Source organism: Lepisosteus oculatus, unplaced genomic scaffold, assembly GCF_040954835.1.
Source record: "Lepisosteus oculatus isolate fLepOcu1 unplaced genomic scaffold, fLepOcu1.hap2 HAP2_SCAFFOLD_40, whole genome shotgun sequence".
In the NCBI taxonomy this organism is placed as follows: Eukaryota; Metazoa; Chordata; class Actinopteri; order Semionotiformes; family Lepisosteidae; genus Lepisosteus; species Lepisosteus oculatus.
This window is the reverse complement of record NW_027167934.1, coordinates 2,715,004-2,738,775: the sequence shown is the minus strand read 5'-3', so window position 1 is coordinate 2,738,775 and position 23,772 is coordinate 2,715,004. Positions and strand designations below refer to the sequence as shown.

The window sequence follows — 23,772 nt, the reverse complement described above, 5'->3', positions numbered from 1 at the left end:
TCTACATTAGATACTGAAAACAAGTACATAACTCTTAGGAATTGAATTGATATCAACTGGTTGGGATAACAATTGAATTCGCGAGCAGTAATGCAGTGAAGTTGAATACTCATCCAATCTCTGGGGATTCAGATCTCCTGCGGGCACAAAGAAACAGTTGCAGGCTTGTTGCTGTCCAATCCGTGCTCTCTGTCTAGGTGCCAGGCTGTGCTGTGCGGGTTGCGACGGTGCGCTGCTGATGCTCACTGACCGGCTAGTTAGTGTTGGCTTTAACTAGCAAAGTTTGTGCACAGGAGAAAAGATGACTGTGGGTCCCAGCAAGTCAAGAAGAAGACCGGTTCGTTCCTGATGAAGAGCTAGTTCTGAATAGTGATTCAACTGTCCACAGTTCCGACCTGTTCACGAGGCCTGCTGCTGGTGCTAACCTCGGGTGGATCCTCTGGTTACTCTCTGGCAACCTCCGCTTTAGACTCTTAGAACAAAGGAAAGTTCTGGCACTCGGACACACTGGCCGTTCCGTGGTTGTCCGGGCTGAGTCTCAGGATGGTCAGGAGGCGCGCTGTGAGAATGTCCTGCCCTTGGGAGCCTTCTGCTCCTGGGCTGTCCTGCCCTGGAATTCTCCTTTGAATTCCCTTTAGAAAACTCCACAGAAATCTCTACTGAATTCCCACTGAATCTCTCAGGCTCTCTGTGTTGCCTGTTTTTACCTGGAGGAACTTCAGCTCGTTGATTGGCTGAAAGTTCCATGGGCATCAGAGTCCCACGTGGGTTACTCGGCCCTACCAGTCCCTGATTGGTTGATCAAGGTGAGATATTAGTCACTTACTCCTGACACTTAGGAATGCAGTCCAGATGTCCATCTGGCACTCCCTAGACAGATAAGCGCCAATGGATGACCATTGATCATGATAGCCAGGCTTAGCTAAGTGCATCCCCCTTTGGGAGCTGTCCCTTATCAAGGGAAACCTTAAATCAGCCTGCATGAATAGTTTCTCTGTGGCTGCACCACAGAGATGAACAGAGAGATGAGGCCTAATTTGGGAAAGCTCAGAAACACTTAATTCTTTCTTATTAATAAGCCTCGCCGCTACACCGCCCAAAGCACTTCTAAAACAGGAGATTCGCGTTTGGGAAAACAGGTCTACGGGTCTGAAACCTGCTCCACGGAAAACAGCTCTGTTGCGCTTTTGATCAAAGGGAGATTCGCTGTTCTTACTTTTTGATGACATAACACCCAAAGGGGCTTCTTTGGAGCTGGATTCCAACCAGCATCCTTAAGTTTCTTGGCGGTATCCTTTACAGTCCTCTGTTCGGTCGACAAGGGACTGAAGGGGGCAGCTTTCCTCACACATACAGTGCAATGTACTGTAGTGTTCCCCTTAATTGAATTCGCAGTTCTGCATCAAACCTCTAACTCGTTTCCTTAGCTTGGATTTAAGCCACGAAGCAGGCTTCTACTGTATAAACGTCTAGAGGAATCACAAACTATTTGAGAGGCCACCATCCCAGGGGGAACTGACAAGTCTATCCCTAAACACCTAGCGCAGTCTCTCGAGAGACTGTCAAAAATCGCTTTCTCCGTTTGCGTTGCAAGTAAGTGAAAACGCGGTCTCAACCCAGAGCCACTTGGCAGCAGCGGCACGTAAATACCGTTACTGTTACTGCTCGATACCGACGTTAGCCTACTATACCATGTTCAGCCACCGCTAGAAAATGCACGGCTCTAGAACCGGAGCAAATGACAGGAGGGCCAACGCCGAACGGGCACACGTGTCAGACATGGAGCGCGACGAGGATGGGATTCGAACCCATGCGTGCAGAGCACAACGGATTAGCAGTCCATCGCCTTAACCACTCGGCCACCTCGTCGAGGGATCTGGGCTGTCCGGACATGGGTTGGCGCGCTCCAGATGATCTTTTTCTTTTTTTTCCCTCGTACTCGAGGGTCATTTTCCTGTTCCACGTGCGATTTCAACATTTTCCTTGGGAGATGCCAAGCCAGCAATTAATTCTCCAGGACCTTAATTCTCTTCTCTTGCAGCATGAGATCATGTCCTTCTTTTGGCTCCCTCCAGTTCTGATAAAAAATCTCATTCTTAGATTTGTTAATTTTTGCAGAGGAAGCCAAAGAGAAACGCTCACAACACTGCAGAGCTCTGCTAATTGAGGTACTGTCAGAGAGGAGCAGGGTGACGTCATCCATGTATAGAGATGTCTTTACCTCTCCTCCCCCACTTCCAGGCACTGGTATCCCATTAATGGCCTGATCCTGGCGCAAGGCACAGGCTAAGGGCTCCGTAGCCAAAACGAATAACAAAGGGGATAATGGGCAGCCCTGCCTCACTACTGAACAGACTTCAAAGGGGTGTGATCTATTGCCATTAACCATTACTCTGCTGTTGCTACCTGTGTACAGCAGGTTAATCCACTTTCTCATGATGGGGCCAAAATTCATGTGCTCAAGTACCGATGTTAAGTACTGCCGGTTTAGGCGGTCAAAGGCCTTTTCTAGGTCTACACCTAAAACGCACAGAGGGAGGGAGCGATCCTCTGAGTACAGACAGACATCCCTCAACAAGGCCAGGTTGTCGCTCATCAGGCGTCCTACTATCCCACAAGTCTGTTCTTTCCCTACCAGTGAGGCCACTACATTTTGTAGGCGCAGGAAAAGGGCTTTGGACAGGATCTTAGTGTCCACGCCTAACAGGCTGAGGGGTCTCCAGTTCTTTATGTCATTCTTTGCTCCTTTCTTAAACAAGAGAGAGATAGTGCCTTCTCTTAAGGAGTCAGGCAGCAATTCTGTCTTATAGCTTTCCTCGAATAGGAGCAGTAGCGGATCCTGAAGCAGATCCCAAAAGGTGCAATAAAATTCTTTAGGGAGCCCGTCAGCACCCGGAGTTTTCCCCTTCTGTAAGCTCTCCATAGCCTGTCTCAGCTCTTCTACTGTCAAATCCCTCTTAAGTACTTCCCTATCTTCTTCACTCAAAACGTTTTCTAGCTTTGAGGTAAAAAAATGAATTTCTTCATCCTTTACCTCTGTAGAGCTGTACAGTCTTGAGTAGAAGGCCTCGGTGCAGGAGAGGATAGCACTCAGCTCTGTTCTCTCTCGTCCCTCCTCATCAACTACACTTTCCATGACAGACTTGGAGCCTACCACTTTCCTGAAAAAGAAGCGAGTACACTTCTTATTTTCTTCCAAGAACTGCACTCTGCTTCTTAACAGCACTCCTCGACTACTTTCTTGGCTATGCTCCGGATGTCCTTTTTTAAAAGGGTGATATCCTCGAGCACATCGAAGCCACTGTGCAGCATCGTGTAGAGACGCTGCAGCTGCCTCTGTTTCCTGGCTAGCACTCCTCTCCGTCTGGCAGCAGCCTTCCTTCCCTCAGCCATGAAAAAGGCCTTTGTCCTCATCTTCACCTCCTCCCACCACTCTCCTACTGACCCGTACAGACACTGCAAGGACAGCCACTGTGATAGTTTCTCCTTGTAGCGGGATACTACCCCCTCGTTCTCTAGCAGCTTTGTGTTGAGTTTCCAGAGGCCTGGGCCAAAGACAGTCCCGCCCTGGAGTTCCACTCTACACCCTAAAGCCTGATGATCTGAGAAGAAGACAGGCTGAAGAGTGACCCCAACAACTTTCACTCTCTCTGAGACAAAGCAATAGTCAATTCTGGAGCTGCTATTCCTCCCTGACCATGTATATCCTGCTGTTGTGGGATATATACATCTATATGTGTCTGAGAGTTTAAAGTCTTGAACTAAGTTTTGCAGGGCCAGTGAGCTGGAATCCAATTTTATCGGAGAGCTAGACTGCCTGTCTGTGTGCTCTAAGATACAATTAAAATCCCCTCCCACTATCACATCTGTGCTACTTAACAATAGGGGAGAGAGTGCCTTGAGTAGCTCCACCCTTACTCCCACGTCAGTAGGACAATACACATTGATTAGCCGCAGGTTAACGGTCCCCCATTCCACATCCACACACAGCAACCTGCCATCTATGACCCTCTGAATACTTTTCAATTTGAAAGCCCATCCTTTGAAAAGAATGGCCACGCCAGAGGCTCTGTTGTTATTGTCCCCTGACCAAACAGAAGGCCCTTTATCCCACCTATCTTCAAAGCTTTTATACCTCTCTTGATAGGCTAAAGCACACTCCTGCAACATCAACACATCTCCCTCTCTCTGCTGGAGGTAATCAAAGACACACTGGCATTTAACTCTGTCATTGATACCTCTGGTGTTAAGAGAAATTATGTTTAGAGCCATATTACATAAGAAAGTGGAACCAGTCTTTACAAAACACATTTCTCTTCGGTCTCAACTGTTACCTTCTTCTTTTTCTTTTTCTTCTTACCAATTTCCTGCCAGCCATCCTCTGAATGAGCCTTCATCAGGGTGGCAGCAGTAAAAGCGTTCACGGAGTCCATTTCAAGGAAGGGGGTAGAAGGAGGGGTGGAGGGGTTCCAGCTGTCCCCATCGCCATGCTCTCCTTCCTCCTCGCTCGGGGAGAAAACAGAGTCATTTTTCCTTTTCCTCAAGTCCAGCTCCTGGGAGCACCGAGGGGAAAGGGGTGCAGCCGATGCACCAGTCTCCTCTTCCCCCTCACCCACCAGCTGTTGCAGATCCTCCGTGATGGACTGGATGGAGGAGAGGAGGGCATCTGTAGCACTTGCAGAGTCTGAGAAAAGCAGCTCCGCTGAATCCTGGGTATCCTCGCTGGACCCGCTCCACCGGGGGGCCCCACACTGGCCCTCGTTCTGAGGAGCAGGAGTGGGGGAGGGGTCCTCGCTGTTCTCTGGGGTTTTCAAACCCTCGTGCTTGTCTGGTGCAGTCTGCGGTTGTGGGGGCGTAGTGGATTTCTCTTCCACCGGCCCCGGAGCCACAGCAGGACTGATCCTGGCTGGAGGCTGAGACTCTTTGTCCAACAAGGGTTCTTTGTTTGACTTGTTGTTTGCTTTGGCTTTTTCAGGCCGGTTTGGCTGAAACAAGCACTGCCTCATCCTTTCTCATTTTGAGTTTATAGGCGTAGGCGTGAGGGCAGTTCTTAAAAACGTGTCCTTCTGAGCCACATAAATTGCACTTTGGCAGCATTGAACAGTCAGAGGCTTAATGTCCCTGTTTGCCACAGGTCTTGCAGCATTTCACAGTGCAGGACGATGCCAGGTGTCCCACAGCACCACAGCGCCGACACACCTTTGGTTGTCCCACATAAAAAACATAGCCATTGCAGGCGCCCAGCCGGATTGTAGAGGGCAGGTGCCTTAAGCCTCCATTTACATTGTCCGGTAGCAAGCGAACCTCGAATTTCCTTGTTCCTGTTTTTATACCGTCAACATCTCTAACCTCAGTTCCATGGTGGACGGTGCAGTACTGCTTAAGCCAGGTGTGAATGTCCTCCGTCTTTGCCATTTCCGAGAACATAACAACCTCTCTCTCTGTGTCAGAGGCTGCAAGTTGATCTTCTCAAGGGCAGGAACTTTCCCTCTTTTTGCCTCAAACACATCCACACATTGTTCAAACAGAGAATAGGTAGCAAAAACAACCTCAAATGCTTTCTGACCTGGGAGAGCGAAGATGAAATACAAGTGCCGAGGTTCAAAGCCAAGTTCCTTCTGTAACACTTTTCTGCTGAACTGCATACGATCCATGAAGAGGTCATCCAAAAGCTCAAAACGTACAGCATTCTTGCGGGATCCAAAGGTTGCCATCTCAAACTGCAAAACAAACACTGCTTCCACAAAACAAGAAAACAATCCAACTACTCCAACTACAGGCTGATCAAGGTATCTCCCCTGCCAGGTAAGCCGAGAGCCGCAGGCGATGAGCCCGGAGCTGAACGGGCCCCACTGGCTCGTTTGTAAGGCCAGGTGCATTGCCAACCACGACCGGCAGGGGAGAGGACTTGAAGGCGGCCTGGGCTCCTGCAGCTGTCCAGCCACGCACTCTGGTTTCTCTTCATCTCGTACAAATCTTTTGCCTTTTACTAAAGATTTCCATGGAGAGGAGCATGAATGAGTTCCATACAATTTTTGTGCTTCCCTGCCTTTGGGTGGGGCGCAGCTGGGCTGGTCAAAGAGAGAAAACAAAACCGCTCACAATCGCTCTTATTACGGCGACTGTGGCCTTCTGCTCTGCGAGTCCTCGGTCTCCGCCTGTCTGATTGGCGCTCTTTTCTTTGGGGGGCGGGAAGTGTCCGGCCGCAAATATGAAGCGTTACAGCAACGACATGCCATGAGACGATTGATAACGATTTCCATAGGATCCCCGCGGTTGCCTGGCTACCGTCAGCTTTGCGCAGTGGCAGTATCGTAGCCTGTGAGGTTTAGCCGAGGCGCGATTATTGCTAGTTGAAAACTTTTCCCAATACCCCGCTTCCGCCGGTTTCCAATACAATCGGCGAAAGCAATTTTTGAGCAAGGTGTTTAAAGACAGATTTTGTCATGGTAACATCATGGTAGAAAGAAACAAGCTTGTTACGTCTCAACAGAAACGCTCTTTAGCTCTTTCAGCGTTATGCAGAGAACAGCGTCTGTCGAGATCACTTTTGAGTCAGCGCGAAACGCCGTGTGCTGTCAGTTTGATTTCATATTGCTCGTAGCGGCGCCCGGCTTTTGTCTGTCAAACGTTAGGTTGCGCTTCTTCATGCTGCATCGTCGGCATGAGTGGAGCTCTTTAAACGTCTGTACTTACTGCGCCCCATAAGAAATTGTTTGTCCCCGTTCAAAAGAGATTGTGCGATGTCCTGCTGCGTTCACAAAGCAAACCTTTGACAGTTTGAAAAGAGGAATTTATTCTGCTTCCTGTGCGTGCAGTAGTTACAAAGTTGAACGTCTTTACACGATCTGCTGCAGTTTTCAGTGGGCGGGCTTTGTCAGATGGCTTTGAAAAACGCACTGTGTTTCGGCTCGGGAAACATCATGAGCAGTGTCCTGCATGTTTTCTGTGTATAGCTGTCTTTTAACGCATACAGAATTCATTCGAAATCATTGATTTCTCCAATTAACAAGGGTCCCTTTTTGAACCTGCGAGAAGCATTCTTTCAATGTAAAAGATTTACTCCGAGGAAAGGCAGCATGACATTGAGAGTAGCTCAAGCTTTCAGCACCCGTATCGGACTGCGTGTATGCAGACACCGCTCAGAATCCCCTGTAAGATTCTCCCTCAATTCCGTTGTGCAGTGCTTTACCTCTTTCAAAAGGCTTCACTTTCCTAGTCACATTCCAAGACTCATCGAACCCGGGCTGTTTCCTCCAGCGGTATAGTATTGCAGTGAGACAGCACGATGCCTGCAAGACTATGTCACGCTAAACGCCACAGATTGTGTTTGTCCCTTCGTGTCAGTCGTCCTGCAGCCACGGGAAGTGGGACACAAACATGCTGCAATGCTTTCAGGACGTTTGGATTTGTTTGTGCAACATCCGAGAAGAGTACTTGTGGCTTGAATGTGAACTGTACGTGCCCGCCCCCTTTCCTCTGTAGTGCATGAGTTCCTCCCGGCATGCCCTTCGTCATTGTTCTGTCATCTTGTATTTAAAGGGTTGTATTTCTGCTGCTGAAAATAAGCAACGGTTTTCTCACAACGCCCTTTGTTCCCGACGGAGCCCTTGTCTGTCATGAAATTCTTTAAAACCTCAAGCTAGAAGAAGAAGACGACAAATATGAAGCGTTACAGCAAAACATGCCATGAGACGATTGATAACGATTTCCATAGGATCCCCGCGGTTGCCTGGCAACCGTCAGCTTTGCGCATTGGCAGTATCGTAGCCTGTGAGGTTTAGCCGAGGCGCGATTATTGCTAGTTGAAAACTTTTCCCAATACCCCGCTTCCGCTGGTTTGCAATACAATCGGCGAAAGCAATTTTTGACAGTCTCGTCAGAGCGTGACATAGTCTTGCAGGCATCGTGCTGTCTAACTGCAATACTATACCGCTAGAGGAAACAGCCCGGGTTCAATGAGCCTTGGAATGTTACTAGGAAAGTGAAGCCTTTTGAAAGAGGTAATGTCGACGCTTTTTTAACAGAGCACCAAAAAAGCGTCTTTTTTCAAGGCCCGGGTACTGAGCATTGTTGGTTCAGTGGTAGAATTCTCGCTTCCCACACGGGAGGCTCTGGTTCGATTCCCAGCCAAAGCAGTGGCTTTTGCAGCGAGCGGCTCCATCACTTGCATCCCCTTGCAACTCGCACCTCCTGTCGTTGTATTCTGGCGCAAGCAAAGAAGCGCACCTCTTTGCTGTTCCTGGTTGTTTTAAAACGCCAAATCGCTTGTACCCGCTGCCTTGGAAATAAATTCTTCAGCGTCTGCAAATGGCATTTTGCAGCTGGAAGCAGATGTCGACGCGTTTTGCACAGAGCACCAAAAAAGCGTCTTTTTTGAAGGTCCAGGCACTGAGCATTGGTGATTTAGTGGTAGAATTCTCGCCTGGCACGTGGGAGGCTTGGGTTCGATTCCCGGCCAATGCAGTAGCTTTTGCAGCGAGCGGCTCCATCACTTGCATCCCCTTGCAACTCGCAACTGAAAACCCACTGAAGCAAAGCAGGTGTTAGCCAGGTCAGTACCCGGATGAGGGTGAGCTACAGGGAAAGACAAAGTTTCCAGCTGGAAGCGGTGTTAATGGTGCCGGTGGGGGGGCGCTCACCCTGAGGTCTGTGCGCGTCCCAATGCCCCAGCATAGTGACGGAGACGCTGTGTTGTAAAAGGGCGCTGTCTCTTTGGTGAGATGTAAAACCGAGGTCACAGCGCTCTGTGGTCATTAAAAATTACCACCAAAACTTTTGACAAAAGCTCTTGGTAATTGATGGTCTTCAATAATGCTTCTCCTTTAGGTACAATTTAAATCAGCTGAAAAATGCTGTGAAATGGGGGGTCACTTCACGCTAGTGTAGGATTTGGGTTACAAGAACCATGAAACTGCACGAGAAAGCCCGTACACTGAATTAGCAACATCGACACCAAGAGAAAGGATGACAAATGGCTTTTATCTGGAACTTTTCATGTCCAAGGAGCTCAAAGTGCTTTCTGTGTACAACAGGGCCACTGAACTCCACACTGGCCACTGAACCACAGCAGTGGCTTGCTGGCTTGACATCTCCCAAGGAAAATGTTGAAATCGCATGTGGAACAGGAAAATGACCCTCGAGTATGAGGGAAAAAAAAAGAAAAAGATCAACTGGAGTGCGCCAACCCATGTCAGGACAGCCCAGTTTTGTTGATGAGGTGGCCGAGTGGTTAAGGCGATGGACTGTTAATCCATTGTGCTCTGCACACATGGGGTCAAATCCCATCCTTGTTGCTCTCCATGTCTGACACGTGTGCCCGTTCAGTGTTGGCCCTCCCGTTCTTTGCTCCGGTACTAGAGCCGTACATTTTCTAGCGGTGGCTGAACATGGTATAGTAGGCTAACGTCGGTATCGAGCAGTGACAGTAACAGTATTTACATGCCGCTGCTGCCAAGTGGCTCTGGGTTGAGACCGCATTTTCACTTACTTGCAACGCAAACGGAGAAAGCGATTTTTGACAGTCTCTCGAGAGACTGCGCTAGGTGTTTAGGGATAGACTTTGTCAGGTCCCCCTGGGATGGTGGCCTCTCAAATAGTTTGTGATTCCTCTAGAAGTTTATACAGTAGAAGCCTGCTTCGTGGCTTAAATCCAAGCTAATGTAACGAGTTAGAGGTCTGATGCAGAACTGCGAATTCAATGAACGGGAACAGTACAGTACATTGCACTGTATGTGTGAGGAAAGCTGCCCCCTTCTGTCCCTTGTCGACCGAACAGAGGACTGTAAAGGATACCGCCAAGAAACTTAAGGATGCTGGTTGGAATCCAGCTCCAAAGAAGCCCCTTTGGGTGTTATGTCATCAAAAAGTATGAACAGTGAATCTCCCTTTGATCAAAAGCGCAACAGAGCTGTTTTCTGTGGAGCACGTTTCAGACCCGTAGACCTGTTTTATTTGTAGGGCAGGGCGCATTCCCAAACGCGAATCTCCTGTTTTAGAAATGCTTTGGGCGGCGTGAAGTGAAAATAAGAAGTGGGCTCCAGATGCACATGGAAGCAATCAAGTGTTTCATCCGAGCTGTTTCAAAGACTGCCCAAGAGCCTTCCTTTCACAGAGGCGCAACGATTAATGATGGGGGTGCACCCTTCAATGCGCCTTACGACTGTAGGGAGTGATTGAGACGATTCGTAGCGTGTGCTCATTTCTCTCTATTCCCTGTGTTGCAGTGGTAGGATGACGTAAATTACTGCTTCGACACGTAACGGCATTATAATCAAGTGCAGGAGCTGAGCCACGGCGCCCCAGGAGTGTTGTCCTTTTGCAGCCACTTAGACACACCTTTAGAAAAACATTTTGTTAACAGGCATTCTGCCTCAGCCTAAACACCTATAGCTTGCAAAGCGCATGCTATTAGACAGGCACCTCTGCAAGATCTTAAGAGTCTCTTAAACTAGTGATAGTAAGGTATTCCCAATGGGCGATGTTCGGCTTTCAAATCATCTCTCCGTGGAAGCGCCGAGATGCAGCTGTTTATGGCTTAGAAGCAGCTGACTGTTTCACTACCTAGCTGATCACTGTCAGTCAGGGAGCTTAGAGGTGAAAAGCCTGTCTAAGAGACAATTCGCCGTCGATCAGTTCAATATGTTCCGTACCAGCTCGGCGCACCCGAGATCATCTTGGTAGCCGTGTAGCTCATATGAGTGAGAGCGAGTGTGTGTACCACCGTGATTGGATGCCGGCCCTTCTCAAGTCACAGTAAACCTTCTGCTCAAAAAAAGTGAGCTAAAACCTCACTCTGCACAGTAAAACCTCAAAAAAAGTGAGGTTTTATTTAATCTCTGACCAAGGGAAACGTTTCATTTTTTCAAAGAAATGTTTGTTAAAAAATGAAGTCATAGTTCTATGGGATTCAATCAGAGACCGTGCGATATGGAAGTCAGGAACCTAACCCACAGCGCCAACAGCACAGTCACGTGCTGAGTGCTGAAAAAGCACTACAGAAACATTATCGACAGACAATGTACAGTGTGTACTATTCTTGTGTTGCGGTACATGAATATAATTATATCGTTATTAATTTCTAATTTATAACTTTATAAATTTACTTTATAAATTTATTAACGTTATTAATTAATTTCACGACGCACAGACAGGGCGCGGGGAGCTGCCGCCTGCAAACACAGCTCCAGGCAGGACTCCACTCCGCAGGAGCCGCAGAAAAGAGGAGATGGGCAGAGACCTGAGCTGCTGTTGCTGCAGACGCTGTCTTTTCTGCACTCGGGGTAGGAGTGAATGTTGAGTTGCCCTTAGAAATGAAGCAGAGCACTTCAACGGCACGGGTGTGTGTGTGTGCGTGCGCCTGGTGAGTCTGGGAGACAGATCGAACCTGGGCTAAAAGAGAGGGGGCTTAGCCCTCTTCCATTTGTTAGTTCAAAGTTGTACAACCCATTTGTATCTGCTAGGCGGCGCAGTCATCGTGCACAAAGAACGCTTTGAAAAGCGTCAAAGGCAAGTCATTCCGAGTTGGTCGTTTGTGTTTTCCGTTCAGACGCGAAATGCTGAAATGATCTCTCGGCTCCTCGGTTGTCATTTCTGCTCCGTAAAGGAATCACAGCACGCGTCGGCTTCCAGCACGGTGGGTCGGGACACGATGCCGGGGGTCGGAGAGTGTGATGTCTTCCTCGTTAGTATAGTGGCAAGTATCCCCGCCTGTCACGCGGGAGACCGGGGTTTGATTCCCCGACGGGGAGTAGCTTTTCTTTTACCTCCTTAGAGAAAGGACTGCCTTTCACTTCTCTGTTTTCTAACACAGCGTCGTGCGCCTTTTCATTGCTCTCGCTTTCAGAGCCTCCGCACGGCACACGACTCGACATCAGGAAGCACATTGAAGTGAAAGCAGGGAGCGCTGCGACATGCACTGTGCAGATCCCGCCACACTAAGAGGTGAGTGGGTCTGTTCGATGCACAAAGAACGCTTTGATAAGCGTCAAAGGCAAGTCATTCCGAGTTGGTCGTTTGTGTTTTCCGTTCAGACGCGAAATGCTGAAATGATCTCTCGGCTCCTCAGTTGTCATTTCTGCTCCGTAAAGGAATCACAGCACGAGTCGGCTTCCAGCACGGTGGGTCAGGACACGATGCCGGGGGTCGGAGAGAGCGATGTCTTCCTCGGTAGTATAGGACCTGCCACCTGTCCCCACCTGTCACGCGGGAGACCGGGGTACATCAGGACGCGCAGTGAAGTTAAAGCAGGATGCGCTGCGACATGCACTGTGCAGATCCCGCCACACTAAGAGGTGAGTGGGTCTGTTCGATCACAGCGCTAGGCGAATCCCCAATCCCCTCTTGTGCGTGGCGACAGAAGAAGTCTGGTCTGTTTCCGCCTGGTTTCGAACCGGGGACCTTTCGCGTGTGAGGCAAACATGATAACCACTACACTACGGAAACGGTGGTAAGATGTGCCCAGCGGCCCAGTGCTGAGCTTCGCCAATGCGACTCAGCTGCTTCCAGTGCCTTTATTGGGGTGCGCTGATGGACCATGCTCTCTCTCCAGAGACCAGCACGCCTGTCATGGACGGAGCAGGAAAGACGGCGCCACATTCTACAGCCCTCTCCACTCAATCGACGAAATCGGGCTACTGAAGTGGAGAAAATCGCCTCTCCAGAAAGTGCAAATATCATCTTGGAGAGTATAAATCCTATTGCCGAAGGTCAGCCCTGTCTACCAGAGTAACCCTCCCACCTCCTGCAGCGATGGTCAGCTCGTCTCACACGCGAGAAGTTTCGGCTGGAAACAAGCGCCCCCTCTTCTCGCACGTTTTGCACGTTGAGTAGTTTTAATGCGGCTCCTTCGTACACAGTGCTGATCTTTTGGAAAGCAGGAGGCAAAATTGACACGTTCCCATACCGGGAGTCGAACCCGGGCCGCCTGGGTGAAAACCAGGAATCCTAGCCGCTAGACCATATGGGAGTGCACAACCCTGCTGTTCCGGGCATCATGCAAGCAAACTACATAAATATGAGAAAACACGCAAGAGAGTTGTCACTCAGAGTGTCGAAGGGTCGATGTATACTGGGACTCAGTTGAAATGCAACGTCAGGACTTTTCCGAATTATGTCACACGAAGAGAGCACAGCCTTTTCCGCCCTGCCACGTGTGTATCGGTAACTCGCCGTGATCGTATAGTGGTCAGTACTTTGTGTTGTGGCCGCAACAACCCCGGTTCGAATCCGGGTCACGGCAGAATAGGGGCGTCTGCTTTTACTACTTGCACGAATGAAGGCAAAAAAAAGCCAATTGATGTGAACGAACGGCGCTTTACAGAGGAGTACTGCCTGACTGGATCGTTGATGAACGACAGAGGCCACTCCGACCTCTTCTCGGGTTTCTTCAATGACTTACTAAGGATCTTCTTCACATTCGCCCATGCAGGGGAAGCCAGTTACACCAAAGCAAACGCAGGAAAGTGCATTTCAAGCAGAGACCAGGAGGGACCTGTTTACACCAAGAGTGGTCGGAATATGGAACAATGCACCCAGCCCTGTTGCTGGAGTCGATTCTTGATTAGATCTTGGGCTTACTAAGAGGCCCCCGCTGGATACTAATCTTTCTGTTGTTCTCGCAGGTGTTGCGCTGCTTTTGAGCCGACAGAGCTCGTCTTGGTCTGTCGGGATAGCCCAATTGCAAATGTTTGGCTCCAGGTACAGAAGGAATGTACGTTTGGTACAAGAGTGCATGAAGGCACCGGAAATACATTGGGATCAAATGACTGGTGGTTCAAGACCTCTGTGAAGTGCAGGAGCGTGCAAGAAGAGGCTGTTTTCACCCGGTCTCGAACCTGGGACCTTTCGCATGTTAGGCAAACGTGATAACCACTACACTACGGAAACCTGTAGGGTTTGTTGCTGGTGTATCGCTTGCGTTTCGGGCTGAAAAAGGGAAGCGTCACTTTAGGCAGGGGGCGCTGGAGAGAGGAACAAAGGGCGCGATGAAACAAAAAACCGAAACCCGGGATCGAGCCAGGGACCTTTAGAACATACTCTCACGAATCGTTAGAATACGTGCGTTTCATCATCAATTGCGTAACAACCACATTCGTTCGACTTGAGCCATCAAGCTCATAGTTTTCAAATCTTGAAAGCTGTCATTGAGCACATCATAGTGTGCAGTACGCCCCGTAACTTGCGTACTTCAACAGAAAGAAGAGCAGACAGCTCCATAAATATGCGAGGCGCAGAGAGTGCAAGGCGAGCCGCACACGTTTCGGTGGCTGAGAGAGGGCAGTTTTTGCTTCTGCATTTCCCAAGTAAGGACGCATGACAACAAGCGATCGCGGTGCTCATTTACGACATAGTGGTGATGAGTTTTCACTACGTGTTCTTTTGAACGAGCAATGAGGTTGCTGCCTTGGACAGCTGACTGCACGCTCTCATTGTGCCACGTGATGAGTATTCACCAGGCTCGTTCAGTCATTAGTCACATTCCATCGTTTGCCATAAGCAGATGCTGCAAGGTGATGTGGATATCAATTCCCAGTCTTGTGGACGAGGACAAAAAGAGCACACAAGGGCTCATCCGCGAGTTGAACCCAGGACCTCCCACACCCTAAGCGAGAATCATATCCCTAAACCAATGAGCCACGGCGGCACTTGCCATTTTATTCTGTCAACGAGCTTGAGGACGGGGGAGAGGCATCATTCGCTCGTCCAGTCAGACCTTCATCAATAAGTCAAGAAAGCTGCAATTACACGACTGCCTTGCAGACGAAGGGCAGTGAACTGCAACTGGTAAGAGGGGAACAAGCGGCACTAGGCGACACCGAGGCATAACCCCAGCAAGGGGGGTTAGCTTGCATGGTACAGCGCTTGCTTTGCACGCGAGAGGTAGCGGGATCATTTCCCACGTCCTCCAGGTGTGTGCTTAGAGCTTGATGTGCCGAAAGGTGTCCTTTAGCCTGTGGTCACGCCTTGTATGGAAAGCGTCATGCAGCTGTCAATCATTTCGCAGCCACGCCCCCTCTTCATCTTCTCTCTGCCTTAAGCGTCTCCGCCACTCTCTCTTGACATTTCATGTCAGCATGTCAGAAGTCCGAGTGACGTTTTTAATGGCTGAGTGAGGGCACGATGCTGAAGCAGAGAGGCCACTTCAGCCAGAGAGACTTGTGCTAGGTGAGATCTGAAAAACGGACTCGCAACAGAAACAGACCAAAAAAGTATCGGTGAGATCAAAAGGCAAATGCAACATCCAGCAGAGGGCGTCTAAAGATTAGGGAACGGGCGACTGAAATCCATATGAGGCAAACTTTCCGGCTGTGTACTGCAGCTGGCCTCGTAGGCGTAGTTGGTAGCGCGTCAGTCTCATCGTCTGAAGGTCCTGAGTTTGATTCTCACACGGGGCAGGGCTGCTTCCTCTCTTGTTCTTTTCAAACACTTGCGGCAACTGTTCGCTCATAACCACGTCTGGAATGCGTGACCTTTACACGGGGGAGAAGCAATGCCGCATCCCTTTTCTAAAGAACATTCACATTCAGAAATAAGTCAAGAAATTTGCCATTACTTTAGCTCGCGCTTCTGTCAGCCTGCCCATGTTGCCAAAGAAAGATTCACTCGGCGTCAACATGACAGAACAGCGATCACTTGAAAACACTGTTCCACACTCCGTAAGCAAGAACTTCAGTGTTTGCAGTCACCCGATATGCCGATAGTCAAAGGAGCACAAAACACGAAGCGTCAAAAGACAAGATGAGTTGATGGAAAGAGCGTTGAATTGATGAGCACAAAAGTTCACCTCGTACAATAGGCAACGAAGGTCCCGGCGTCATCATCGCACTTGAAAGGACTGCCTTGCAGACTAAGGGCAGTGGGAGGTTGCTGTTTTGAGATGGAGGCATTGGGATGGTGGGCCGAGATCTATTCTTCTTAAGGAATTCTTCATCGTGAAAGATCGGTCCACAGGTCATCCAAAGAACTTACAAATTTTTGGGACTCAGGGAATCACGTGCTTCCGGAAGGGAGTGAAGTGCTCAAACACATGACATGCCCCCTTGATCTCACATGCACAATTCTGCTGCAACATGCACAGCTACCGTCCACACCAGGCAGTGGGGCTTCAGCAGAATTTGCTACGCTACCTGCAATTACATATCCAGCTGCACACATATACATGGCCCCTCTGTCCTTTTCAGGATCTCAAAAAAAAGCATAGCGTGGTTTTCCTGCAACCTGATTGACCGCATCTCCCTCAGAATGTGCCCCGTTGCATTCATTGCTGAAGCAGGACGGAGGCTAACGGGCATGCCAGAACAGTTAGGCTCAGCGATCTCTCCAAAATATTGTGGTTGTAGTGGAAGAAATATGGTTTAAATTGTACCTTGGTATTTCAAACTCTCTCTAGAATGTTATCCATTTCTATTTTATTTTGACAGGAACTGGCTAATGACACTAGATGAAAAGAGAAGAAAGAAAACACAACGTTTCGGCCGTGGAGCCTTCTTCAGGTGTGAGGGCTCCACAGCTGAAATGTTGTGTTTTCTTTCTTCTCTTTTAAGCATGGAATAGACCTATTACTTGTTCCTTTGCAGCCTACGCATGCTGACACAGCTCCCCACCTGAACTGCTAATGATGCCTGGTAGTTTGTGGTACTTGGGTATTGTCTTATGTTTGCTCAAACTGCATATGTGTGATTGCATATTTTTGGGTATTTTCAAATGTCAATATTTAATTCACTGACATTCCTGTATGCTTGGAAGAAAGGTAGATTGGATTTGGCACAGGACGCCTGCCCATATTTGTTGATCATTTTTGGGCTGGAAAAACAGCCACAAAAACAGTCATAAAAAGTGTATGAAAAAAGCTCTCTCCAATATTTCCCTTCTCTTCGCCATGGTTACACTGCCCGTTCTTTCCGTCTTTTGTCCTTCTACAAAGATTCCAGGGCTCTTTTTCCACCATCTTTTTCTTCTTCTTCTTCTTCTTTTTCACAGCCTTAGTCCCAGACTGTCCTGGGGTCAGCTGCTTTGGTTGCTCTTCTCCATTTGTCTCTGTCGAGCACATCTTCTTTACTCACTTCACATACCTCCATATCTTTTCTCACACAATCTATCCATCTCTTTCTAGGCCTGCCTCTTCCTCTGTTACCTTCCACCTCAAATTCCATTACCCTCTTTGTTACTTCCTCAACGTCCCTCCTCATGATATGTCCATACCACCGTAACCTCGCCTCTCGCATCTTCTCAACCACATTCACCACCCTACATCGTCTACGGATTTCTTCATTTCTGATCTTATCCTTCATTGAAATCTGCAGAATCCATCTCAACATCCTCATTTCAGTTCTTCTCATCAAGTTCTCTTCCCTCTTTCCAACTGCCAAGCATTCAGCTCCATATAGTAGTACAGGTCTAATCACAGTCTTGTACATTTTGCACTTTAACTTTCTGGGAATTTTCCTGTCACAGATTATTCCAGTTATCTCTCTCCACTTGTTCCATCCAGCTTTCACTCTTTGTTTTACTGCCTCCAGTGTTTCTCCTCCCTTTACCAGTTTTGATCCAAGGTATTTAAAGTCATCAACTTGTTTCAGTTTTCCTCCATTTGTCTCCTCATTATTGGTCATAGTATCTCCTCTTCTCTCCATTACCATTATTTCAGATTTTTCTGCATTCATTTTCAGTCCACCTTTTTCCAGACTCCTCTGCCATTTGAACACTTTCTCCTGTAGTTCTACTTCTGAGTCTGCCATCAGTGCCACATCATCAGCAAAGATGAGTTCCCAAGGCACTTCTGTTCTTACCTCCTCTGTCAGTGTGTCAATAATGTTTATGAAAAGGAAAGGACTTAGTGCTGATCCTTGGTGTACTCCAACTGTGATTTCAAACTCTTTTGTCTCTCCCTGTTGTGTTATCATCTTCGTAGTTGCATCTCTATAGGTTGCTTGAACTAACTTCACCATGCTTTCTGGTACTCCTTTCTTCCTCAAGCACCAATAAACCACCTCTCTGGGCACACGGTCATATGCCTTCTCCAAGTCCAGAAAGGCCACATACAGCTTTTTCCCTTTCTCTAGTGTCTTCTCCTGTAACTGTCTCATCACAAAAATGGCATCTGTTGTGCTTTTCCCCACTGAGAATCCAAATTGTGAGTTGTGGATCCTGATTATCTTCCTGAGTCTCTTGTCCAGAATTTTTTCCAGGATTTTCAATCCATGTTCCAGAAGTTTTATTCCTCTATAGTTTTTACACTCCATTGGGTCTCCTTTCTCCTTGTAGATGGTAACCATACTGCTTTTTGTCCATTCTTCTGGAATTCTCTCTTCCTTGGCAATATTGTTTAGCAATCTCGTCAGCCACTGAATCCCCTCTTTTTCCACCATAATATCAGAATTTTTTTTTTCTCTTTTAAAGGCTGTAGGTGGGGTGTGATGGACTGTACCACTATCATAGAAGATTTTTTCAGGACACATCGCAGTTCCATAGTAGAATTTATCAATAGTAGAATTCCATAGGACATTATTTACCAACATATTACCCAGTGTGAGACTCTGCCAGTAAACCTCAGAGCATTGAGTTCTCCACTGATAAAGATGGCTGTCTGAAGTCATGAAATCCACTGCTGGGATGCCTGAGAGACAGTAATTGAATCTTGGCTGGAATTAGGCTTTCTATTAGTGTTGATCTTTGGGAATTATGTGGTAAAAAGGGAAAACTCCTTTACTTTAGTCAATTTGAATGTTCAAATGTACAGAACCTGCAAAACTAAGCAATGAAAAAAATCCATCACCACTCTCATGATAGCATAACTCATAGTCTCTGCTGTTGTGTAACAATACACACTTTCAATTTTCTTATCGCCTGTCTCCAGAGAGAATGTTGTTAGTGCTGATGACCTTGAATTAGACCTTGTTGACTCTGTAAAACAATCTTCCTCTGCTTCGATTTTCACTCAGATTGATTTTGTTCTCAGATTATTCCTGGCAGGACTGAGTTTCTAGGAAATGAAAAGTGAAAGAAAAAGTACAGAAGATCAGCCCTTGAATATACAACATTGTGCAGTGAGATTGTTAAATGTATTAGCTGCTATCCCGTGCTAGAGCCTGTTGTGGTAAGCAGTGGATGACAGGATCTAGCACAGATACTAATGAAACACTGTTGAAAGATAAAACACTTGAGTCTTATTTTAGTTTTCTATTTCCCTTTCATTTGTGATGTACTGTACAACAGGCCACAGAACATGCACAAAAACAGATATGCACACATTCACACCAGGCAATGACAGTCTGCCCAGTCAGAATCTGAGCTGAGGTATCAGAATTCTGAATTCCCTGAATTCTGTCATGGATCATCCACAATAAGGGCAATGTTTGAACACGAGGATCCCCAGGAGAGAGCCTAGTAACATAAATCTTGGAGCAAAAGCAGATGATTATCTTCATAGTTTGTGTGGTTGAGCCAAAGTTGAGCATGAGGATATGTGAGTGTAGTGGAAATCTAATGAGTTAATTGATTCTTAAAAATGTAGAGAGCTTTAAAAAAAATATATTGGTGCTTTTAGATAATATTTCAAGGATATAACTGCTATGCTACAGTACGTGCAGAATTTTAGAAAACAGTTCGTCAACAAAGTACACTGTTTAGGTTAGTTTAGAAGACAATGTACCAAAATAATATATGCTGTCTGGGTCATTAGAATTAGCTGAAAGTAACTGATAAGCTTTGAATAACAAATCTAGTTTTCTTCTCTCGCTCTATGATGTAATCTGTTTTCTCTTAGAGAAAGGGGAAGTTTTAGAAGGGACCAAGTGCTGAACTTTTTTACAGCGCAACGTCTTATAAAAACCCTGTACTGCTTGTAACAAATTGAGTCTCTGATGCACTTTGCGAAGTGGCAGCAGGGCTCCCAATATTGCAATATTGAAATAAAGACCTTACTCAGGTGAGAACTCTCTCTTGTGGCTTCCTTGATAGTTAAATTTCCATGACAATTTGGGGGCTCGTCCGGGATCACAAACCTGAACGCGAACGGCTGCTGAAACTCCATCCGGACCCGGACAATTTTAGCAAATTGGACGAACCTCGGAGGATAAACTGTTTATCCTTCCAGAGACGCGTCTGGAGAATTGGCAGCTGTCTGACGTCAGTAAGTGATCCTTAAAAATTAATAGTTTGAGAAGCGAGCCACAGGGGTGTTCTCACGCGGGTTTGATGAGTCTGGGACTCATATAAAGAACTTATCTTAACACAGACGTGTGGTTTTTGCTCTGCGGAGTAGTTAATGTGATAAGGTTCTAAGTAAGGCACCGATCGGTAAAAATGGGAAATTAAAATTCAGAGACGAAAATGGGACCGAGCAGTCCAGCAAAAGTACATGTACGACAAATTCGGAGAAACAATTATAGCCTGGGTTAGGGAAAAAAATTATGTTCATGAACTGTAAAGCTAGGGTAATAGGTGTAAGGGAACTTGCACATAATTTATATATGATAATTAGGGGCCCATAACTATGAAGGATCTTTGTAAGTGAATCAGAATGGACAGAGGAAAGTTGAATTAGGAAAAAGAAGTTTCCTGAAGAAGGGGAAACTTAGAAGAGAAGGAGAAGAAATGAAAGAAAATGAATTGGAAAACTTATTTAATGGAAAGAGGAATCACAGAAATAATGGGAAGCTTAAAAAAAGACTAGTCTTGAAACTAAAGAACAGCAAACTGCAGCTAAAGTCATGGCCATGCGTACTAAAAAGAAAAAGTCTCCACCGAAATTAGAAAGCGGTCCGGAGCCACTTGTTTGTGAAATACCAATGTGCACTTTTTCAGGTCCAGAAAGAACTCCACCATATGTACAGTACATTGACATTGGTCTCCTAGTGAATTATTTGCATTAGTTAAGTCTTTTCCTTAATTGCCTGATGATCGTAAAGAATTTAGAAGAAAGGCAAGCGCCTTGTTCTTGATTGTCTTAAGCCTAATTACAGTGACATAACCTTGTTGCTAGATCATATTGTTCCTAAAGGTTTTCAACATCCTCTAAAAAGGAGGAGGCAGATTGGCGGATACGTGACCCAAATGATGAAGAAGTATCCATCTAAATTAAACCACACGGACATGGGGAGGAAAAGTTAGGCGGCCGCTTCTAAAAAGAGGTAAGGACTCCTCTTTTCTAAAAAGTCCCTTGTCCTCTCCATGTTGCTGTGGTGGGTTCAGGGTTTTCCTGAAGCTGAAGCGAGTACAACAGAAAAATGAGTTAATGGTGTATGTGTTTTAGATGCCTGTTTTGTGAAGGTGGGGTAGAAAAGGAGGGATTGCTGAAGGAATAGCATCTCGCCCTGCCCGTGCGAAAAAATCCAGGTGTTGCATCCTGGTACACGACTGCAGTACGGCTGAAGGTAGCAACTAGAACTGTACTCGAGGAAGAGCCGAAAATGGTAACTCGATTCAACTGTGTGTTTAAAGCCAGGATTTGGAACCTGGTCCGTGTTCCCGAATTGTGATAGTTCGTCAGTTTGTCTCGACTGGGGGATTCCGCGGGGCGCGTGGGAGACGTGAAAATGGTTTGGTGTGAAGGAAAAAAAAGTTTGATTAATCCAAAGTGAAACTTAAAAGAAATATTGACTGTCAGACGGAATTTAGGCTGAACAGGAATGTAGAAAAGTGTATGAACCTTTGGATAAAAATATTTAGAGGAATATTTGAGAATTCAACAGAATATCATAGATGAGACGCAAAAATCCCTGATGGAAAAGCTAAAAGCAATGGCTGAACGAAACGAAGTTGTATATGTAGAAAAAGAGAAAGCAAAAGAAGAAATAGAACGCCTTAAGAGAGAATCTGGGAGAAGGGTGGGAATTAGTGTGGAGATTTTTGAAAGAGCATTACCCACCGAAAACTGATTAGAGAAAATTAACAGCATGTCAGCAGAAGGAAGTGAGGATGTTTTCAGATTTTACAGAAAGGTTTATAGCTTTATGGATAGTATACTCGGGGTTAGCCGATGAAAAGGAAGTGAATGAAGATACTTCCACAGTAATAAAACAAATTTACTTGAGTGGGTTAAAACCTGATGTTGCCAAGAATGTGCAACTATGCTTTCCTGATATTACGAACAGAGACAGATGTGATTTAATAACTCGCGAAGCATGCATGCAGAACTGCGAGCGCTGCAAATGGGTGGTAAAAAGACTCCCAAGGAGGAGAAAAGGGAGCCGCCAGTTTGTCGAAATTATTGTGCGACTTTAATGTTATACCGAGATATAAAACCTCAAAGACAGAACTACTAATAAGCTGGTGTGCAGTTACTAAAAAAAAAAATGTGTTTTTTGGAGAAATTGTAAGAAAGAGGCTTGATTTCACAATTAAAGAACTTGTCAGAAGCTGAAACGAGAGCCGTGTGTGAACTAACAGTTTTAATCTAGTAAGCCCCTCTGTAGCCTTCCTAAATTTATCTCAGGATTTAAATAAAAGTGAAATAATCTTACAGTGTGCAGTAACTGTGGGGCACAGGAGCACAGCTGTCCTGTTTTTAGACTAAAACAGCATAAAGATGTGATATAACGTTTTCTAACGGATAACAGGAGGCTACAGGAGAAGGAGTGTAAGGGTTGTGTTTAAAGCAAATATAAGCTGTCACAGTCTGCTTGGGTAAAGATGTACAGTTTCAACTACTGATGTGGGTGGGGGACACCCCAGACCTATTTTAGGCCCAGACTGCAGCATTTTATAAGGAATAACTGCATGAAATAGCATTTATGTAAACTAACTCAATAGAGTTATGTGATATTGTGATTGTTTTACCTAATGAGGGAATCCATAAGGCCGGACTACTCCAAGTATTGGATCTTGAGAGGAAAAAAAGGAGTATAAAACCAACTACATGATAAAGCCAGGGTGAATGCCTTCTCAGAACGAGCTTGTCTAGTGACGTACTGGTTTAAGGGGGGTAGTGCAGTCTAAAGACAAAATTGCCTTGACCCCTGCAGCAGAAACCGTTTTTGATGTTTTGAAACAAGCTTTCTTGCAGGCACTGGCTCTGGACTGGATTCCCTCAGACGGATCATCTGTATGTAATCTGTATGTAAGTGAAAGAAATGGGTCGTGAGCTGTTGTGCTGGTGCAGGAGCATGGAGATAGGCATCGTCTGGTGGGTGGCCCGGTGGCCAAGGGGCCGTGTTTATGTGTTGTGCAGGCTACCTGCCTGGCTGTATAAACTGTGAATAATCTGGTGTAGAACTAGCAGACCGAATGAAAAGATTTAATTGAAACTTGTAAATATGCTAAATGGAAAATTGTAGCAATTTATATAGACTGTATATATACATTTGGTGTATGCCACAAGTTTGGATGGCAGTGAAGGAATAGGGATTTCCCCAACATGGCAGGGACTCCAGTTAAGAATGCTGGGTTTGTCTCTGAACTGTTAGAAGCTTTGCAGCTGCTGACTGAAGTAGCTGTGGTAAAGTGTAAATCACATAATAAAGAAATGTTTCCAGTAACTCGAGGGAACAACTTTGCAGATGTAGCTGTCAGGTGAGCAGTACTCGTAGAACAGGAGTCTGAGACCCCTGTGAGACCTCTGTTGGTGAAAAGGGGACAGCTACAGGATATTCAGGCTGAGGCCTCTAAAGCAGAGAAAAGGACATGGTTAGAAAAGAGTGTGGTGCTGCCAGCACACTGGACGCTCTGCATGCCCTCACAGCCTAATGCCCTTTATAGCTCGACAAATGCACTCTGTCGGACACCTGGGTGGGGACCGTGTTTGAAGCAGTACCCACTTATGTGGTATCTCAA

At 46.6% G+C, this 23,772-nt stretch overlaps 8 non-coding genes across 8 annotated transcripts; 6 read left to right on the top strand and 2 right to left on the bottom strand.

Moving 5' to 3' along the window:
* Positions 1 to 1,787: 1,787 nt before the first annotated feature.
* trnas-gcu (transfer RNA serine (anticodon GCU)) lies at positions 1,788 to 1,869 on the bottom strand. Its single transcript has one exon. It is a non-coding gene; the product is annotated as a tRNA-Ser (tRNA).
* Positions 1,870 to 5,945: 4,076 nt separating this feature from the next.
* Positions 5,946 to 6,062, top strand: LOC138228341 (U5 spliceosomal RNA). The gene has a single exon (XR_011185421.1). It is a non-coding gene; the product is annotated as a U5 spliceosomal RNA (small nuclear RNA).
* A 230-nt stretch (positions 6,063 to 6,292) lies between these two features.
* LOC138228269 (U4 spliceosomal RNA) lies at positions 6,293 to 6,437 on the top strand. The gene has a single exon (XR_011185355.1). It is a non-coding gene; the product is annotated as a U4 spliceosomal RNA (small nuclear RNA).
* Positions 6,438 to 7,744: 1,307 nt separating this feature from the next.
* LOC138228242 (U4 spliceosomal RNA) lies at positions 7,745 to 7,886 on the top strand. Its single transcript, XR_011185328.1, has one exon. It is a non-coding gene; the product is annotated as a U4 spliceosomal RNA (small nuclear RNA).
* A 509-nt stretch (positions 7,887 to 8,395) lies between these two features.
* trnaa-ggc (transfer RNA alanine (anticodon GGC)) lies at positions 8,396 to 8,466 on the top strand. Its single transcript has one exon. It is a non-coding gene; the product is annotated as a tRNA-Ala (tRNA).
* Positions 8,467 to 11,678: 3,212 nt separating this feature from the next.
* trnad-guc (transfer RNA aspartic acid (anticodon GUC)) lies at positions 11,679 to 11,750 on the top strand. Its single transcript has one exon. It is a non-coding gene; the product is annotated as a tRNA-Asp (tRNA).
* A 1,145-nt stretch (positions 11,751 to 12,895) lies between these two features.
* trnae-uuc (transfer RNA glutamic acid (anticodon UUC)) lies at positions 12,896 to 12,967 on the bottom strand. The gene has a single exon. It is a non-coding gene; the product is annotated as a tRNA-Glu (tRNA).
* A 201-nt stretch (positions 12,968 to 13,168) lies between these two features.
* Positions 13,169 to 13,240, top strand: trnah-gug (transfer RNA histidin (anticodon GUG)). Its single transcript has one exon. It is a non-coding gene; the product is annotated as a tRNA-His (tRNA).
* The last annotated feature ends 10,532 nt before the right edge of the window (positions 13,241 to 23,772 follow it).